At 44.0% G+C, this 18,959-nt stretch overlaps 1 protein-coding gene across 14 annotated transcripts in view; it reads right to left on the reverse strand.

The window, feature by feature from the left end:
• LOC306663249 (zinc finger protein 124-like) overlaps window positions 1–18,959 on the reverse strand; it is a 368,872-nt gene that overhangs the window by 286,233 nt on the left and 63,680 nt on the right. For 6 of the 14 annotated variants that reach the window (XR_013764403.1, XR_013764404.1, XR_013764405.1 and 3 more), the window contains one exon: window positions 6,529–6,668. The exons of 4 other annotated variants lie outside the window; for them this stretch is intronic. The gene's annotated coding sequence lies outside the window, so the exon portion shown is untranslated. Of the gene's footprint in view, window positions 1–720; window positions 4,892–6,524; window positions 6,669–8,204; window positions 8,360–8,910; window positions 9,148–18,959 lie in introns of those variants that run through there. 4 more of the 14 variants (XR_013764406.1, XR_013764407.1, XR_013764415.1 and 1 more) reach the window with 4 other exon arrangements.

The following is an 18,959-nucleotide window of genomic DNA, read 5'->3' on the forward strand; positions in this document are numbered from 1 at the left end:
AAAAAATGACATTAAACCTCTGTCTCTCACAGTGCCCAAAACCCAAGTCAAAAGTGGATCGAAGACTAAGGCACTAAAACAGAGACCTTGTGCTGAAAAAATGAAAAAGCAGGCCCAAATCTTCATCATGTTGGCTTAGGACCTGACTTCCCTAACAAGACCTCCAGAGCTCTAGAGTAGAAGAAGTAAAATTAAGAATCAATAAATGGGATGAAATCAAACTAAGAAGCTTCTTCTCAGCAAAGAAAACAATCATTGAGAATGGAAGAAAATCTAGACCACAAGACCTTCAGATAGAGCACACATCTCCAGGATGTATAAAGAACTCAAAATATTTTAAAAAAGCAAATAATCCAATCAATAAAAGGGCTAAGGAACGGAGCAGACACTTCACAGATGATATACATTTGAACAACAAATATATGAAAAAAGTTCATCTCTTCCAATAAGAGAAATGCAAATCAATACTACTGTAAAATTTCATCTCACTCCACTCAGAATAGTTATCAAGAGTACAAGCAGAGCTGAAGAAATAGTTCCTTTTGAAGAGCACTTGCCTAGCATGCATAAGGACTGCGGTTCAAATCCCCGGCCGCTCAAAGGAGGAAAAAAAAAAAAAAAAAAAAACACTACAAAACTGGGCTGGGAATATAGCTCAGTTGGTAGGAGTGCTTGCCTCGCAAGCACAAGGCCCTGGGTTCAAATCCCCAGCACCAAAAAAAAAAAGTACAAGCAACAAGACATGTTGGTAAGGATGTGGGGGAAAAGGTGCACTCATACACTGTTGTTGAAACTGCAGATTAGTGCAACCACTTTGCAAAGCTGTATGGAGATCTCTTGGAAAACTTGGAATGGAGCCACCATTTGACCCAGCTATGCCACTCCTTGGTTTATACCCAAAGGACTTACAATCAGCATACTACAGTGATGCAGCCACATCAATGTTTACAGCAGCTCAATTCACAATAGCTAAACTATGGAACCAACGTATATGCCTTTCAACAGATGAATGAATAAAGAAAATGTGGTACATATACACAATGGAATATTACTCAGTCTTAGAAAAGAATGAAGTTATGGCATTTGCAGGTAAAATAGAGAATATCTTGCTAAGTGAATTAAGCCAATCCCAAAAAACTAAAGGTCAAATGTTTTCTCTGATAAGGGGATGCTGATCCATAGTAGGGCATAGGTAGGGGAAAATAAAGGAAATGTGGATTATACAGAGGAAAGTGAAGGGAAAAGTGGGGTGCTGGGGATGGGAAGGATGGAATGAGACATACACATGTATGAAAAATTAAAAAAAAAAGATTTACTGGTTTAAAGTTGCTATAGATACTATGATGTATCTCTTGGGGAAACATGAATGAATAGTACATGAGATTTTCCTATTCTATTTGTACAACATTGTGTAAATCTGTAATTATTTCAAAATAAAATTTAAAAAAATAGAAAGAGAAAAAAACTTGTATTCTTTGTGTGTACTCACTTCCTAAAACAGAGGCATGAGACTGGAACTATGGAGAAAAGCATCAGAAGAGTAAACACACCCTTCTCACTGTTGAGTCCGGGAAGTACGGAGTGCTCCCAGGGTACCCTTAATGTCTTTGTAGGGTGCAAATCTAAAACATGGAATCATAGAGCCATACTACCTAATGTGCAGAAGAGAGCTAATATTAGTTATCCTGACAGTATGTATACTTAGAAATCCCTGAAGACAAAGTTAATGCTAATAGGGGGAGCTAAGTATTTGGGAGGGATCCCACCAAAGAAAGCATTTTCACTGACTCATAGTAATTGAGGGTGTATGGAAATAAAATGGTATTTACTGTACATTTGTTTCACTTTGGATATTCTATTCTTTTATTCCACTCTTAATGTTAGAAGCCAAAGGATCAAAAGTACCCCCATGTCTAAGAAAAAATTTTAAAAAAAGAAAAAGAACCCTCTGAGTAAAATGTCTAAGAGCTTGTACAAACAACAATTCATTGATGTGGTCATGACATGGTAACTGGTGATTGAGTTCATCCTATTGACTACACCAAGAAAACAAGCAGAATGGGTAAGTGCTTCACTTTGGATCAAATTTAACCAACTAGTAAACAAGAACAATCATCTAGAAACAATTTGATGATATCTTCCAATTACTATCAACATACAATGGGATATATGTCAAATACCCAATTAACAAACAATTACAATCATCGACAAAAAGTACATGTCCAAGTCCAATAAGAATTAAGAAATGTGTAACACCAATCATATTTTAGACAGCAGACTGTTGGATTATCCAATATACAGTCATGTACCATAGAACAATGTTTTTCTCAAAGACGCTTTTGATTAACAATGGGCTACATATACATGGTTATCCATAGTAAAGGAATTATTAATGTGTAGGTAGGGATGGCTGTACAGACAAACCTAACACATGACCATTTTGGTATCTTGCAAAGTAAATGCTGTGCACAGTTATAGTCTAGGAAGCACTGGTGCCAGAAAGCCTAGCTATATAATACGCTATTCCTTCTAGGACTGGCTAAATACACTATGGTGTTTGTGTGATGGGGAAGAAGTCTAAAAGTGCATGTTCAGAGGGCTTAAGTGACTGAGACTATAAATAAAGAACTTTTATATTATCCTACTGGACACAGCATAGTATTACCAAGGAGATGAACAAAGAGATACAACAAGAAAAATTTTAGTGGCTTGAAATTCATACGGAAAATTGAATGACATAAAACACAGAAAAGTAGAAACATTCATATGCAATATAAAAGATGAGTCATGACAAACAGGTATCTAATTAAAAAAAAAAAAATGCATCATTTCCCTCAATTCCAGGGACAAATATTAATTCATAATTGATTTGTAAAATACAAAACTAAAAGTTTCAGAAGTTTGCAGAGAAATTTTTTCTAAGGGAAAAGAAAAGCACTTCTACATAAGAACAGTAAGCAATAATGAAGAATAACAAATTCAAATATATTAAAATTAGGGAAAGTAAAAGATGAAAACAAGTTGGAGGAGAAGCCTGCAATACATGGGACATCAGAGAGCCAGGGTAGAGAGTGAGATGAATAAATGCATAACAGAAATGGAAAATAGCCAGGACATGAAACAGAGGGTGAAAGTTGCATTAACTTGTTGAGAAACTATCTGCCAAGTCTTCAACAACAAAATTACAAAATTCTTCTGAAAGAAATGATATATGTAAAGATATCTGGTTTTTGTGAGGATAAGGAATTATCCAAATTAACCATGGTCAGTTCAATCACTTTCCAATTATGAAAGTGGGGAGGGTCCCAGGGATTGAACTCAGGGGCACTCAGCCACTGAGTCACATCCCTAGCCCTATTTTGTATTTTATTTAGAGACAGGGTCTCACTGAGTGGCTTGGAGCCTCGCTTTTGCCAATGTTGCCTTTGAACTCTGCATCCTCAGCCTCAGCATCCTGAAACACTGGGATTATGGGTATGTGCCACCATGCTCACAACCAGTGACATTTTTGTACAAAAATAAGAAGTATCATTCTAATGTTCACATGGAATCACAAGGACTCAAAAATGGAAGCAAAAAAAAAAAAACAATGTGAAAAGTATCACATTTCTGATTTCAAAACCTACTCAAAATACAGTAACAGAGACAGTGTAGCTCTGGTTAAAGGCAGACACATACACCAGTGGAGGAGAATGGGGGCCCAGGACAATGCTGACCCAGAGAAGGAAAGGATGTGCAAGGGGCTAGGGTCACTCCAGGGGAACAGGACCTCTGGGGAATGAATGGCTGGCAAACTTGCTGTTCATATCAACACCTGAAGTCAGAGCCTCACCATACAGCACACGTGCACAGGAAATCCACGGGGACCAAAGTCCTGAAGTAAGATGTAAACCTCACTGTTAGGGTGACTGGATGGGGGCAGGGCATCAAGCAGCCTGCCCATGCCCGAGGGAGCAACCAATCAGGAGCTGACAAACGACCATAGCCAATCCCAGGAGGACAAGGAGTCCTTGAGCTTCCCCTCCACCAACCTGGGTTAGAAAAACCCAGCCTTATCGGGGCCATGTGCACCTTCTCAGGTCCAGTACCCTGGTGGAGTAGCAAGCCCAAGAGCCGTCCTGAAATAAAGTTTCTTTTTGATGCACATCTGCCCTCTCTGTTCTCCAGTTACTATCGACTGATCAGGTTACCCCAGTCTGCTCCTACACTCACCGATTCTTAGGACAAAATGCAGACACAAGTCTCACAAGATGGATTTGGGAATGGTTTCCGGAATATGATACCATCTTCAAGATTAAGGAGAATAAACAAACATGATTTGAACAAAAACTGTTTTCAGTTCTGTCATCTGTAGCAATGAGTCTGGAACTGAAGGACACCAGGTAAGTGAAATGAGCCGGCACAGAGACATGTCATGTGCTCTCACTCACATGGGAGCTGCAAGCTGACTTCACAGTAAGTACAGAGTAGTTACCAGAGTTGAGAAAGACAGGGTAGAGAGGAGAGATGGGACCAGGGAAGGAGGCTGGGCATCAGAGACCAGAATGCACTCAGCAGGAGCCAGCAGGACTGCCCTCCAGCACAGCAGGGGGACCACAGTGCACAGCATGTCACTGTACTATTCATAATGAAGCTGGGGGAGCAGTGCACAGACACCAGGAAAGGACAAATGTTAGGAGACTGAAGTGTGGGTGGCCTGATCTGATCCAAAAGCACTGGGACAGGTATGCAGCTAGCTCACTGCACCTCATCTGCATGAGAAATTTAATAGTGAATCAACATGAAAAAATGAAAACTTTGTCCTTTGTGGGACACCATCAGCAGAGTGAATGGAACCCCAGAGAACTGTAGAAAATATCTGGCTATCAGGTTTCTGGAGAGGTGGTGATACCTGGAAAGAAGATCTTCATTATCCAAAGGAACCTACATTGTCATGAATTCTTGGACTCCAAATTCACCTACCTGTATTTTGTGGAAATGTAGCACTTTTGTGCACCAACAATGACAGATTGATTTTTCTCTTTTCACTTCAAGCATTCTTGAACTTAGCACACAAAAATTCTTTTGAAATCAATTTTCTTTAAAAGGTAAGGTTTGGGAAATGTTCTACACATGCTCACATGACCCAGAAAGAAGAGAACTTGAACAAAATGGAAAAAAAAGGCAAACTAGGTACTTTTTTGAAATATACTTCTTTTCACTCTTTTAGAATGTTTACTTTGTTCATCTCTGAATAAATAAACTTCACTTTTGTGGAACCCTGGGTCTCAAATAAATGAGTAGCTCATTTCAGGTGAGAAACACAGAAAGCTGTTGCTGAGGGAGCACAGACATTTCAGGATCAAGGACCAGGGAAGGCCCCTGCCAGCTGGGCCTCCTCCTACCTGGTCCTGCTCACTGAAATTCTCCATGGCCGCCCTCCCAGGAGACCTGCACCAGGACTCCAGTCTGTAAGGCTTTTCAGGTTTGAACAGCATTGCACTGGGATGGGTGGTTCTCACGCTCTGGAGAGTTCTTGCTCCTTGACAACTGTGAGACATGCAAGAGACAGGAATCACTGTCGACCTGGTCTCTCAGCACCAGCATTCACAGAATGGCTGCCACCTGTCTCCATGAAGGGGAACAGACGTGTGGCAGACCATGTTCCAGACAAGCAGCTGTCTAGATGAGGCCTGTTCCAGGAGATTCTCAGCCCCGGGGCCTCCAGCTGCTCTCCTGGCAGGCTGTACCCCATACCTCAGGCTGTCCTCTAAAAGGATTTGACCCAGGGCCTGAAATTCCCTGCAAGCTACAAAAAAAGAGCAGCCTTGGGCAGCTTGTGGCAGCCCAGGAAAGGATAGTGACTGAAGACACAGAACTCTGTGGGGTGTGCAACGGAAACCTGTGCACAAGTTATTCTGATGCGGTGTCTGTGCCTGGGTAAAGTAAAGGAAGAGAAGCACAAAGAGCAGTAACATTAGAGTTCCAGGTGACTGCTCTCTGCTTTCCCATCATGGCAAATTCATGAACAGACAATCAATCTTTCATGCTCTGCCCACTTGAATTCAGTATAAGGCTAAGGGCTGGTTATGCTGGAAGTGAAGGGGAAGTCAGAGTCTGGAAATGTGAACAGCTGGAATTTTGAGGATCAACTGAGAGCCTGGCAGTGGCTAGGTGGGGAAAGCAAGGTGGCATCCCAGAGAAGGAAGTAAAGGGACCCCTCAGAAAGCATCCTCCACACAGGAGCCCACACTTCAGTCAGGAGCCCCTGAGGCCCTCTGCCTTCACTGCACACTCAGAGCCTCGGGCAGGGGTCCAGCTGTGCACAGAGGGTCTGCCAAAGTGGCTGCAGACCAGGCAGCACACTGGGAACTAGACCAGCCCACGCCAAGGCCTGAAGGCAGCAGGGCTGAGCTGGAGCAGCATCTGACTCAGCTCTGGGTGGGCCAACTCTGGAGCTGACAGAGGGAGGCCAGAGTCCAGCCACCCCTGGTTCCTGCCAGTTCTAACCAGCCCACCTCCCCCAGGAGTCCTGGCCCCACCACTCACCATTTCCTGCCTTCTGGAAAGTCCAGACATCCTTCCTGGGGATCTCACAGCACCTGCAGCTCACAGGGAGACAGTCTCAGCCAGAGCCACTGGGGCCTCACACAGCATGAGGAGACACAGTCCTGGAGATGGATTCTGAGCTGCACAGGGTGAGAGACCAAGGCCTGTGACTGTGGAAGGCCACCCCCTCCCACCAGCTGCCTGCTGACCATCCAGAGCTCCAGAAGACCCTCTCACCCCAGTCCACACATACACACTCTGGGGCCATGAGTAAAAGAAAAGATGGATCAGACTCCTGGACAAATGAGAGCAGATGGACAAGTTGTTGGCAAAAGCTCATATCAGACAGGGTTCCTTCCCTGCAAGGAGACCTGCCCCACCATGGGGATGTTTCCATTCAGGTAGATTTAAGCCTTTCCCAATAGTTCCTGTCATCTTCCTGCTCTCGGGAGACTCTTCCTGCATCTTCTGCTTAGACACAGAGTCACAAGCAGGTGTGAAGAATTACACACTCAGTGTCCAAGGCTGTTGATCCCTACCACAAAGATGGTTGGGGCCAGGTCAGGCCAGACTGGAGAGGAGGGAGACAGGCAGTTTCCACTTGGGAAGAGTTGGGGCTGCATGGCCAAGTCTTCCTCACACTTTAACTCTCTCAACTCACTTCCAGCCAAGAAAATTAAGAGATAACAAGGAAACACAATTATTAAATGCATGAAAAACTAACTGTATGGCACTAAAAGAGATTTAAAAAGAATGCAAAGCAAGCGCTTGAAGTAACTCAGGAAAGAAGACTGCTTCACCCACAGTTCATAGGAAAACACACTCCCAAGTTGGAAACCAGATTCTGATTGATGAAACGCAGCCCCAGGAGTGCCGAGTCTACAGTGGCCAGGAGTGGACACACAAGGATGTACATCTCAGAGTCCAACATGTCCTACATAAGAGGATAAAGAAAGTCCAAAGAAGAGACTGATAAACACAAGTGTACTCCATCAAACTGCAACAGGGTGCAAGAAGGCTGCCCTACCTCGGGGGAAATGTCTGCAGTCCCACAAAGGAAATGAATTCACCTGCAGGTATGTTGAAAGAAAAAGAAATAACTTCACAAATGAATTAAACAAGAGAAAATGCCTGACCTCCGTTTCAAAAAACAGAACTGCACAGAAAACCGCTCATGCAAATGGTATTCAGAGAAAAGCATTCTGTAGCCACTTGGAAGTAAAGAGGATAGACATGTGCAGGGCATGAACACACATGGATGAACAGGCAGAACTCATCCATACACTGCACTAGAATTTGCCAGTAATCTGAATTCATCCATAATCTATAACCTGACAAAGATCTGCCAATGTGAAAACACTGCACACGTGGGGACCAATCTAAAAAAAAAAAAAAAAAAAAAAGAATGAAATTGTCAAGAACATAAATGAGAAAGCTGTCAGGTTCCTGAGTCAGGAACAGGTCGGGGAACTGGGAGACTCACAGCCGCGACAGAAAACCCAGTCTAAGGTACTGAGGCAGAGGAACCACTGTACACGTCTCAGCACCACAGGTGACAGAGGACTAATGCAGCACTAAGTTAGTGAAAACTCAATAAGACAGAAGCAACGAACATTTTGCTTCCTCACAGATGGTGAAAGACAAGGAACGAGGGAAAGAAGTGGCACCGTGCTCACCTGCAGACACAGGTAGAGCAGAGCAGGGAGAGAGGGCGGCCTGCCCAGGGCCCATTCCCCTCTATTTGGACCGGACGTGCACAGGTGTTTAGATTCTCACTAAACTGAGCACTGAAACTATTTCAGGAACTCCCTCTCCTTCACATCTCACTACTCTGTCCACGTAAATGTCAACCAAGAACACAAAAATCTTACATTCAATCAAGGAATGAAATACTTATGTGCTTGGGGACAAACTGAAACTGAATGGCAGCAGATCTGATGGAGGACACAGGACCCAGCTCAGGGATGCAGCCTGTCACCGCAGTTCACCAGGAACCCCCGCTTGGTGGCTGAGCATACTTCCACCCTTGGGGACCACTCTCAGGGCACGCAGCCCAGGTGGCTCCTCCTAGGCAAGGAGCTCAGCATCTGGGCGTTGGTTCTGCAAGGTCACTTGCTCTCCTCTCCCCAGAGTGGAGGGCTCCCTCCTGCAGGACCTCAGTTCTCACTAGCGCCCAGCACCCGCCAGCAGGCACAGGAAGGTCCTCGCCTGTGAGGCCACGCTGAGCAGCCGAGGCCGGGGACCCGCGCCCAGCCCACCCCCGGGACCAGGGGACAGGCCCCAGGGCCACCGCAGCCGGACTCGGCCTCGCTCCGCAGCTCACACGCCGGGTCCCCACGGCAGGTGCTGACCGGGTCCCCCCAGCCCCGGCCGCACACGCACCTTGCTTCCTCTGGGGTGACCCGCCGTCCTCCCGAGGGACCTCCGGGGCTCGCGGGGCGCACAGGCTGCGCAGAGTCAGCGGAGATACCCGCGCACAGGACGCCCGGCCCGGAGGAAGGAGCTGAGCGCTGAGCAAGGAAAGCGCGCGAGACCGCGGAAGCCCGCCCCGCCTCTCCGCCCGCGCGCCTGATTGGACAGCTCCGCCCCAGCGCCCTGACGGACACCTCCAGGCACCGCTCCATCCCGAGCGACAGCTAATGCTACCCAATCCCTGGCTGAAGCCGGCAGAGTGACAGGCGTTTGGCCCCGCCCTCTGCAGCAGGACTCCCTGCCCACTGGGACCTCACCCTGGCGGGAAAGGTTTGTATTTCTCCTGGGGTAGAAGGCGGTGTCTGAATGGGAGCCACAGACGCCAGCGCTGCGTGGAAACGAAGGAGCGGTTCAGATCGGAAGCAATATAAGAATACATTAAAATTTCAATTTGCATAAACTCTTCACCTGTGTTCTTTTGAGTGGAGGGCCTGAGTTTTGAAAAGGCCATGTTCAATTGCAATAAAATATGCATGCTTTAATAGCTTTAAATTTCCTAAAAGCCACATAAAAGCATTTAAAGAATTGGTACAATACCTCAGATATAGCTCAGTGGTAGAGTATTATCTGTCAAAAGCAAGGCCCTGCGTTCCATCCCCAGCAAAAACCAATGATTCAAAAAACCAGAAAGAAACTCACAGGTGAAATTGGTTGTGATTTCCTTAATGCAATGTATTTAAAATACCATTGTTTTACTATGCAATCAGCACAATGAGGTATTACTATTAATTAAGTACTCCTCCTTATGGTACTACTTCTTCAAAAAAAAATTTACTTTATTTCAATCTTTAGGTAGAGCAGTGCTGACCATCCACACTCCATGGGCTCAGAAGCACAACCGACTTTTTGTTGGGTTTTAATTCCTCAGAAGTTTTTACATATGCTTCCCATCCAATCTCATTAGTTTCTCTTTGTTGTTCAATCTGCAAACATCCACTTAGATACTGAATACAAAGAGCAAACTCAGACACCCTGGTCTTATCACTCCCTGAGATATAAAGCACCCAGGTTTTACCTTCCATCATGCTGCCAATCTGAAGTTTTCCATAGATGCCTTTAGCATGTCTTAGAAGCCCTCCTGTAATTCGAGGGTGCTAAAGGTTTTATCATGCATGAGCATTGGATTTAGCTAAACTTAATCTTGTCGAATTCGCTTTCATACTTTATGGCATTACGATATGTGTTATATTGCTTTTGTTCTCTAAATCACGTTTGTGCTCAAGAGACAATTTTGCTTGGTTTCCAGTAATTGTTATACCTTGCTACATTCAACCTATCTTTGTTTTTGAAGTTATGTGTCTACACTTATAAGAGATAAAGGCTTATGGTTTTCTTTAAGAGAGGTTATTGCCTGTTATCCTGGTATCAGTTTATGCATATGATACATAGGTAAGGTTTCTCTTCCATTTACAAGATATCCTTTATTGAATGTCACATTGTTTTGGGGATTTACAATATCATGAAATGCAATGCCATCACCTTATAATATTGCTAACTCAATCTTATTAACCATGCATTACTTCACATGCTTATTTCTGTGGTGAGAAAACTAAAGTCTACTCTGGGTGATGTTCAATAAAAATTGCATCCTTATCACCTGTCATCACCACATTTTACAAAGGATCTTTTGCATTTTCCCCCAACTAAATGAAATTTTGTGCACTTTGTACAATATCTCCCTAAACTCCACTCTAGAACCTGATAATCACTAATTTACCATCTGCTGTGTTTTGGAGTTCACCTTGAAGCACTTGTACTAATTTTGTTCCAATTATGGTAAAATTTACTGGGGGCTGGGCATTTATGAGAACATGAATATCTTTGTGACAGTTTCTTGCACTCAGTCTATTTCTTTGCATATAAACTTGTTAAGTATTCTACATTCTCTTGTGTCTACTTTCATCCCTTGCCTATCTGGTGATGTATTTATAAGCTGTATTCCACTTTTCTAGACCTCTGTGGCAGTTGAGAAAGGACAATGTGGTTGAAAGAGAGTTTGGGCAGCCCATGCCTGATGTCTCAGGGTCTTCTTTGGTGGGATGGAGAAGATCATCTCCTGTACTTGATACTCATTTTTATTGTGTGAATTAAATGAGGTGTAGAATATAAATTAGGGTTTTGAGTGTCAATTCCTGGTGATCAGGAATGCTGAGCACGTGTTAGTCATTTTATGTCTCCTTTTAAAATATCTATTCAGGTTCTGATACATGTCAAATCAGATTAATAGATTTTTTCTTTTTTCTATTGACTTGCATGAGTTCCATGTACACATAGAAACAGTACTATAATGAGACATGTGGTTAATAAATACTTTTTTCACCAGCTTATTCCTTCGTTGTTCAGAATGATTTAATGTATTCACTCTTGTTTTGTTTTTATTCCCTTTGTTCTTGGTGTCCTATTCAAACACATAATGGTTAAGATCTACACCAAAAGCTATTCTACTATATTTTTTTCCTATTTTCATGTTAAATCACAGGGAATTACACCCCTTAAGATGTTCATTATAAAAAAGTGTTATCAAAGTTTGGCCAGAATATGGAGAAAAGGGAATCGTGGTGGAGATGACATTTGGTACATACATCATTGAGAAGACTGTGCAGGTTCCTCAGAGGAAAGAAAGATAGAGGTAATTATGACTCCACAGCCCGTCCTCCAGCTGTGCACACACAGGACATGAGATCAGCACTTACTGGCACATCTGCATTCCAGTATTCATTTCCACTTCACTACCAGTAGCAAATATGTAGAAACAAGCTAAATATACAGTGAAGGAAGACTGGATTAAAGAAAGGTAGGAGGTGTGTCAGTGTGAGTTTTGAAAAGAAGATGCTTTGTCATCGGGTGTATTGAACTAAAAAACTGATACTAAACGAAAAAAGGAAGACAAAAAGGAAAATAATCACATAAACTCTGTTACAAACTGAGTCTAATTCACAAGACAAATATGAAGAGAAAAAGGGAAACTGTCATCAGCAAAGCTTGTTTTAGGCTGAGTAAACTGAGAGGTACTTAGCAGCTGTGGGAGGAAGTGCCAGGGAAGTAGGTCAGCTATGGCCCTCTCACGTCTGTATAAAGGCATCCTGTTGTGCCAGGAATAGACATAATTTTATTTGTTGGTGGAATAAAGAAACAAAAATATAAAACAACTTCTCATTTTTAAAGATATTTGAACTACATTTAAGAAACAAGGTAATATCCTGGGGACTGAAATATTTGCATGTGCCAAAATTTGTTTTCAATAGTCAATAATTTGACCAGTTTCAATTTCAAAATTCCTTGTGCTTTAATTAATTAAAAGACTGATGGTAGCCCATCAAGAGAATGTGCAAGTCAGGCAAGGTGGCAGACACCTCCAACCCCAGCAGCTGGAGATGAAAAGGCAGGAGGATTGCAAGTCCAAAGCAGCCTCAGCAACTTAGTGAGGCCCTAGATAGCTATGTAATACACTAAATAAAATATTTCAAAAGGGCTGGGTATGTGGCTCTGTGGTTAAGCACCCCTGGGGTCAATCCCCAGTGCCCCCCCCCAAAATAAAAAGCAAAAGAGAGAGAGAGAATTATGCAAGAACTGTAAAGAACTGTGGAGATGATCAAAACACCAATGTGGAATCTCCCCATTGCTATGGTTTGGATAGGTTTGGGTGCTGAATAAGCCTTCAGCTACTGAAATTTAATTTTCATGGTGAAGTATTAAGAGGGTGGAAATTCCTTATGGCTCTGGGGCTTAGGGGTGGAAACGAAGGAAATAATTAGGGCTCCATAAGGTCATTACAGTGGAGCAGCCATGATTGTGTTATGGTGGCCCATATGAATAGGCAGAGAGAGACAACACACACACACACTCACACTCCCTGTTTGTGGTCATATTTGTGTGCTGTGAGCAAGAAAGGCATCATCAGGTGCAAGTTCTCAAATCTCTGCAACTCAGAGCTACATGAGCCTTTTTCTTTGTAAAGTCAACTTGTTTCAGATACTTTGTTTCAGTGATGAGAAGCGGACTAATTAGGAACTTGGCAATGACAGTGAGATCATTACTATGAATACTCTGAAAATGTTTATGCATCTTTGGAACTTGTGACTGGGCAGGAAGGAAAAGCCAGAACAACCACAGAATGCTGAAAATAGCCATTATGGGTTGTTCCGCTCAATAGGAGGAGATGGCAGGACTGGAAAAGAGCTAAACTGCATCAGAGTGGCTGGGTTGTGCCAAATCAAAAGCCCAGGGGTGTATTTTCAGAATACAATATTTAGCTTCAAATGTAAAATGATGGGATGTGGGTAAGGCAGCTGGGAGGAGAACAGGGTGGAAAGTTAAAGGTAAGTTATGGCAGTGTGAAAATTTGCAGCTCATTGACAAATAGGAGGTGAGAAGGAAGCCACCTACCACCACCTGACCAACAGAGATAACTGTGTACATGCCAAAAGGCACTCAATTCAAGGGACTTTCCCACCACAAGAGCACAAAGGGATGTGGAGACTACTAAAGATACATTTCTTTAAATAACCCAATAGGAGACAGTAAAAACTAGGAGGCCTTTCAGTAAGACTGTGCTCCCCATAGTACTTGGCCAATGAGGAACTGGGTGAGGGATTTTGCAATGCAGGAGATAAAACACTGGTTGTACCCAATCTGGAGTTCCCTGACCACAAGGCACCCAGTCTTGCAAGACCGTCATCAAAATAATGTCTTTTTTGCTGTCTCTTGTGTCCTTTAATCCATTCTTTGGGCTTGGACAGGTGAGTGTTTCTCACAATTAGCTATGAATCCACTACTGTCCCTCACATTGCCATTGTGGATTCAGAAATCTAGCAACAAAACATTTGATAAGAATTTTCTGTGGTTATATTCTCTTATAATTGCAAGACACCAGTTTTGACTTATTTCTCTCATAAAATCATTTTCTTTCCAGTGCCAGATAAGTTGGGCCATTGGTTGAATTCTAAGCAGAAAGCAGTCACTCCTGAGGGTCATGTGTTCTCCACCAGCAGCAAAATGGTCTCTGCTGCTGGCTTCTCCAAATCTCAGCCTGATAAGTGGTCCTCACAGATTTTTCAGGCTGGCAGGCTTTCAGAACATCTTCAGAAGAAAGCAGGGACAGTTTCAGGTTGTGTGAGCTGGCTGGTGAGCTCTGCTTCATATAGAGATGTGGGTGTGTCCCTGCCATCCCCAAAGGGCCTCTGGGAACACAGCACCCACCTCCTAACAGCAGACAGGCTCAGGAGTGCTCCAGGCAGACAGTGCTCTCCAGAGCACAGGTGAGGGACCCATCAACATGCCAGGGTGGACATAGGGTCAAACCATTAGAAACACCTGTGCAGGTGTGTGGTGGTCATGAATCATACTATGAAAACTTAGAGTGCAGTCCTCCCCTGTGGGTTCACTGTGGCTTCTTTGTGTGCTCCAGAGACCAAGTCCTATATTTGAAGGAGCCCAGTGACTAGCCTGTGCCCTGAGCCTGCTAATCTGAGATGGCATCCACCATCCCCTCTCTGAATGAAAGTGCTGACCCTCACTTGCAGACATGTCTTTGAGATTGCTGAACATGTGCATGGTGTCTTAAATGGAAAGAACTCAGAAAAACTCTCAGCTTTCTTTCTTAGACCATTAGCAACAATTACTGGTGGAGAGCTGAGTCCCTGATCTTCTTTTCTCAAAGGGATTAGAAAGCTGAGCTTCTGCTGCCTTGTGTGGTGCCTACTCCCACCCCAGGCTTTGCTTGCTGGCCACAGGTCCTCCCGTGTCATTTCCAGCACCAAGAATCACACTGTCTCTCTTACAACACAGTTGCATATGTACACAACTTTATGCACACACTGATTTCTGGATGGGAATAACAGAAGTGAAAACTATCACAAGTTTAATAACAAGAAGAGGAGAGAAGTGACTGGGGCCAACCAAGCAAGAGGAACTCAATGAATTGTTCCAGTTACATTCCCTAGGACTATAGCTGTTGCTGGAGAACCCACAACATTCACAACATTCAGCTTGGATTAGGACACCATCCAGAACACCCTGGAGAGGGCAGGACTGGGGTCTTGATCTCTACCTCTGTGGTAACTTGAAACTAAGATAATCCCACCCACCCTGTTGTAAACACAGGCTAGAGAGGACAACATTCAGCTTCCTACTGTATAAATCAGGGTGCTTGGTGTGAGTCACTCATGGGTTTCACGTGATAACCAAGTAATGGCCTTCTTTCTACACTGAGCACCTACTGGGCTCCCATTACCCTTAAAAACACATCTTACACTCTAGACATCCTTCAGAACAAATGAGACTCTGGTAAGACATGAGATTGCCAAAACTCTTCCAGTATCAAAAGCTCTGAGAAATAAATGTCTACTTTTTTAATAAAATATGTAATCAGTGATACTTTGTTATAAAGCCGATGTGACCCTGAGACAAAGTGATATCTCAGCATTTTATTTTACTGTTGAGAAGTGAGTCAATAACCATGTAGGGTCATGAACCATCGTAGAAACTGCCTACCACACAGGTTTCAATGAGACACATGGCTCCAATTCCAAATCTAGGGAATCTAGGAAATAATACTACCAGAGTATGACAGTGCCTAAATTTTTTTCAGTTTCAAACTTTATCTTACCTGATGCAGAATGGAAAGTAAAGTACAACAGAGAATTAATTTTTTCATGTTTACATGATTGGAACCTGGGCAAATAGTATCCCATGCTGCCTTCTACTGCATCTTGAAATTCTTTATCCCTAACTCTGTAAATTGTCCACCAGTGGCAAAACACCATGAGTTTTATTACTTGTATCCCATACACACTTGAGGTCTCTAGGAAGTCAGTGACAGTGTTATCTGCTTTGTACACACTGGAAGAAGTTGAAAGAAATCTGTCATCTAAATTTATAGAAATTTAAGAGAGTCGGGAAGGGGGAATAAATTCTGAACACCCCATGATCAGTTAAATCAAGGACACTTGCGGCGTTCAGGACAGCTCAGAGTGCTGAAAGGAAGTCTGCATTTGCATAATATTTTAAAAGATGTATCAGGAGAAGAGGATGAGAAGTCATAAATCAAAAGAGCTGTGTGGAGTAGGTCATGTTTATGGAAGTGATACAGAAAATGGATTTTTGAGGAACTCAACTCACATATTTGATGAGTGAATCCAAGAGGACTTAGATCACTGATAGCCAGGCATTCACATCCTAAATGGTCCCTATTCCAGCTCACTTGAAAGGGAACACCCAGGAGACTAAAATGTTCTCTTGCTGTATGTCAACTTTCAGAAGCTCTAGTTGAAAACAGGCCCAGAGTTACAGGCATTAACTCAGACCTCATATTACATGTTCTCAGCCACATATCAGGAGGCCTCCACAGGTAACACAGGACAGGCCCATGCAAGGTCAGTCCTAGATCTGTTCCCATGTGGGCAGTCCACACCCTCCCCGAGGTGTACAAGTGGGGAGATGAGATGAGGCCACCTGGGCAGGAGCCCTGTTGAGTTTGTCTCATTGGCATGGCTGGCAGGAAGGGAAGGAGAGTGTTGAGGACCAGCTTGGTCTACTCAGGTGTCAATCCTGGGACTTCATTCTGTTGTCCGGTGTCCTACATGGCTGGACTCCATGTAGTTGATCATCTGTGCCTGTTTGGGGATAATAATTTTAATGAGGGCTTCCTCTGGGGGACCAGGCAGGCAGGGCACTGAGCCTGTTGGATGAACATCCTCTGCAGGGCTCCTTGAAGGTTAGTGAAGAGACATTTGAAGATTTACCTGCTTGAACAAAAATCAGGAGCACTACACCTCCAACATGACCAGTGCTGATCTGGAATGAGATCGGCACAGAGGGTCTCCACAGGAAGTGTAATATAATAAAAAGCTGCTCCCCTGCCCTTTACACTGCAGTCATTTCCCTACCTCCCAACTTCTTGTCAGTCTGTGAACATCCTAGCTAGCTATTGTTTCATCAGTTTGCAAGTATCCTTCTCCATTATTGGTGAACTGACTGCTTAAGGATGCTTCTCTGCCATTTTCTCTCTCTTCTCCTCACATTCATGCTCTCTCCTACTCACTTTCTTTCGCTCTCCTCCTCGCTTTTCACACTCTGTCTTGCATATGCTATCTCTCTCTCTTTTCCTCTCATTTTCTCTCTTACCCTGCAGAGAGACACTCTGTTTGCTTAGTAAACCCTCTTATGTCAATTCCCATGTCTGGAGTGGTTTTTGTGTTCTTACATTGGTTCTGTGACTCAGATGGGCTCTTCCACTGTCTCTTAAGCAAGTAGAACCCCATCTAATGCCCCAGTGCCCCCCAGACACAGCCTCACCTTTCATTAACCTGGATGCTCTGCTCTGCATTCATCACCAGACTTCAGATTGGTGAGTTCTCTAGTCGGGTTCCCCTAGACTGACTTAAACACTCCTCTGCCAACCTGAGAGGTGACCACTGAGTGTCTGGGGCCCTCCAGGAGGCTGAGGATGGGGGGTACCCCCAGTCATGACTTTATAGTTATGGCTGGCCCCCTTAATTGGTCTCATCTGCGGGTGGGTTCCTGATTTTATGGTGGAGGTTCTCTAAGGGTTCAGTCACACAGCTTCTGTGAGCGAGTGGGCAGATGGAAAGGGATTCCTTATCTTCAAGTCTTTTCTTTCTTATGCTTCTTTGTTCTTCTTGCAAACTTGAATGCTTCCTTTTGGCTTCTTCTTCCCTTTTTAATCCCTCCTCCTCTCCAACTTTGACTCAGCTAACAAACCACCCTGATACCAGTCCACTGTGACAGAGGCCCCTCCAGCCCCTGCTTCTGCATCTCTTTTACTCCATTCTGCTTCCACTTCCATTCCCCTGCCCAGCCTATCTAGTCCTCCTGCCATGAGGTCCCGCATACATATTCTAGTCTCCCCTACAGAAGGTGGCTGGTGTGGAGGGAGTAACCAGCCCAACAGTCAGTGGCATGTCCCAGTAAGGAGTGTGATATAGCAGCCCAATTCCTCACAAGTAGTGGGAGATAATGGTTGGTTGACATGGAAGTAGCACTCCTCCTATATAAAAAGACAGGGGGCACCCCTTTTTTGGCTGGCATTCTACTGGAAAAAAATTTAGTGGTTAGGAAAATTACAAACAGGAATCCAATCTGGGCGTGTTTATCTGGTGTTTCATGATCTTCAGTTTGAGACAAAGAGTCCCACAGGAGTGGCTGAGTATCAGTTGGAAGAAGCCTGTGGATTAAGAGCTGGAGTGGGGTTAGCGTTTGACCAGAGATGAGGGCTGTCTCAGAATCCCTGTGGGAGAACTGCCCAGATCATCTAAGAAGAAACTCAAGTGAAAGGGTCAGTCCAAGTAAAAGCAAAGAGATCCTGTGAATCAGGGTAAAGTGGGACAGTAAAAAAATGCATCCTTCAAATCTAGCACTGAAAAGTATGTGGTGAAAGAAGGGATAGAGGAAAGCAGGGTGTAAGGATTGGACACAATGGGAAAGATGGGGACCACTGCCAAGTTAATGATGTGGAGGTCTTGCACTAAATGGTAAGATCCATTAGGCTTCCTAATAGCCAGGATGGGAGTGTTATAAGGTGAGTTGGCAGGGCGCAGGAAGCCTTTCTGCCTTAAATCCTGGATGATTGGTTGAAGTCCTACAAGGCTTCTTTGGGGAAGGGGATATTGGGCCTCTGTTTGAGCTGTAAGGAGAGGAATAGCAGAGGAGTCTTGGCTGAGGCGCATGGTGGGTGAGAAGGAAATAGAGGCACCCAATTTGGTTAGGCTATCCCTTCCCAGAAGGGGAATGGAACATGAAGGAATTATCAAAAAATTATGAGTAAAGCCAATTTGTTCTATATGGCAGCTTATTGGACGGGTTTGTAAGGGGTTTATATTGTTTTCCCTCTACCTCAACAATAGAGGATTTGGCAGGGGAAGTGGGTCCTAAAACTCCCACAGCACTGAGAAGGTGGCTCCAGTGTCTATAAGGAAAGGGATCTGCCTGCCTGCCACCGT

This window comes from Sciurus vulgaris, assembly GCF_902686455.1.
Source record: "Sciurus vulgaris genome assembly, chromosome: 6".
NCBI lineage: Eukaryota > Metazoa > Chordata > Mammalia > Rodentia > Sciuridae > Sciurus > Sciurus vulgaris.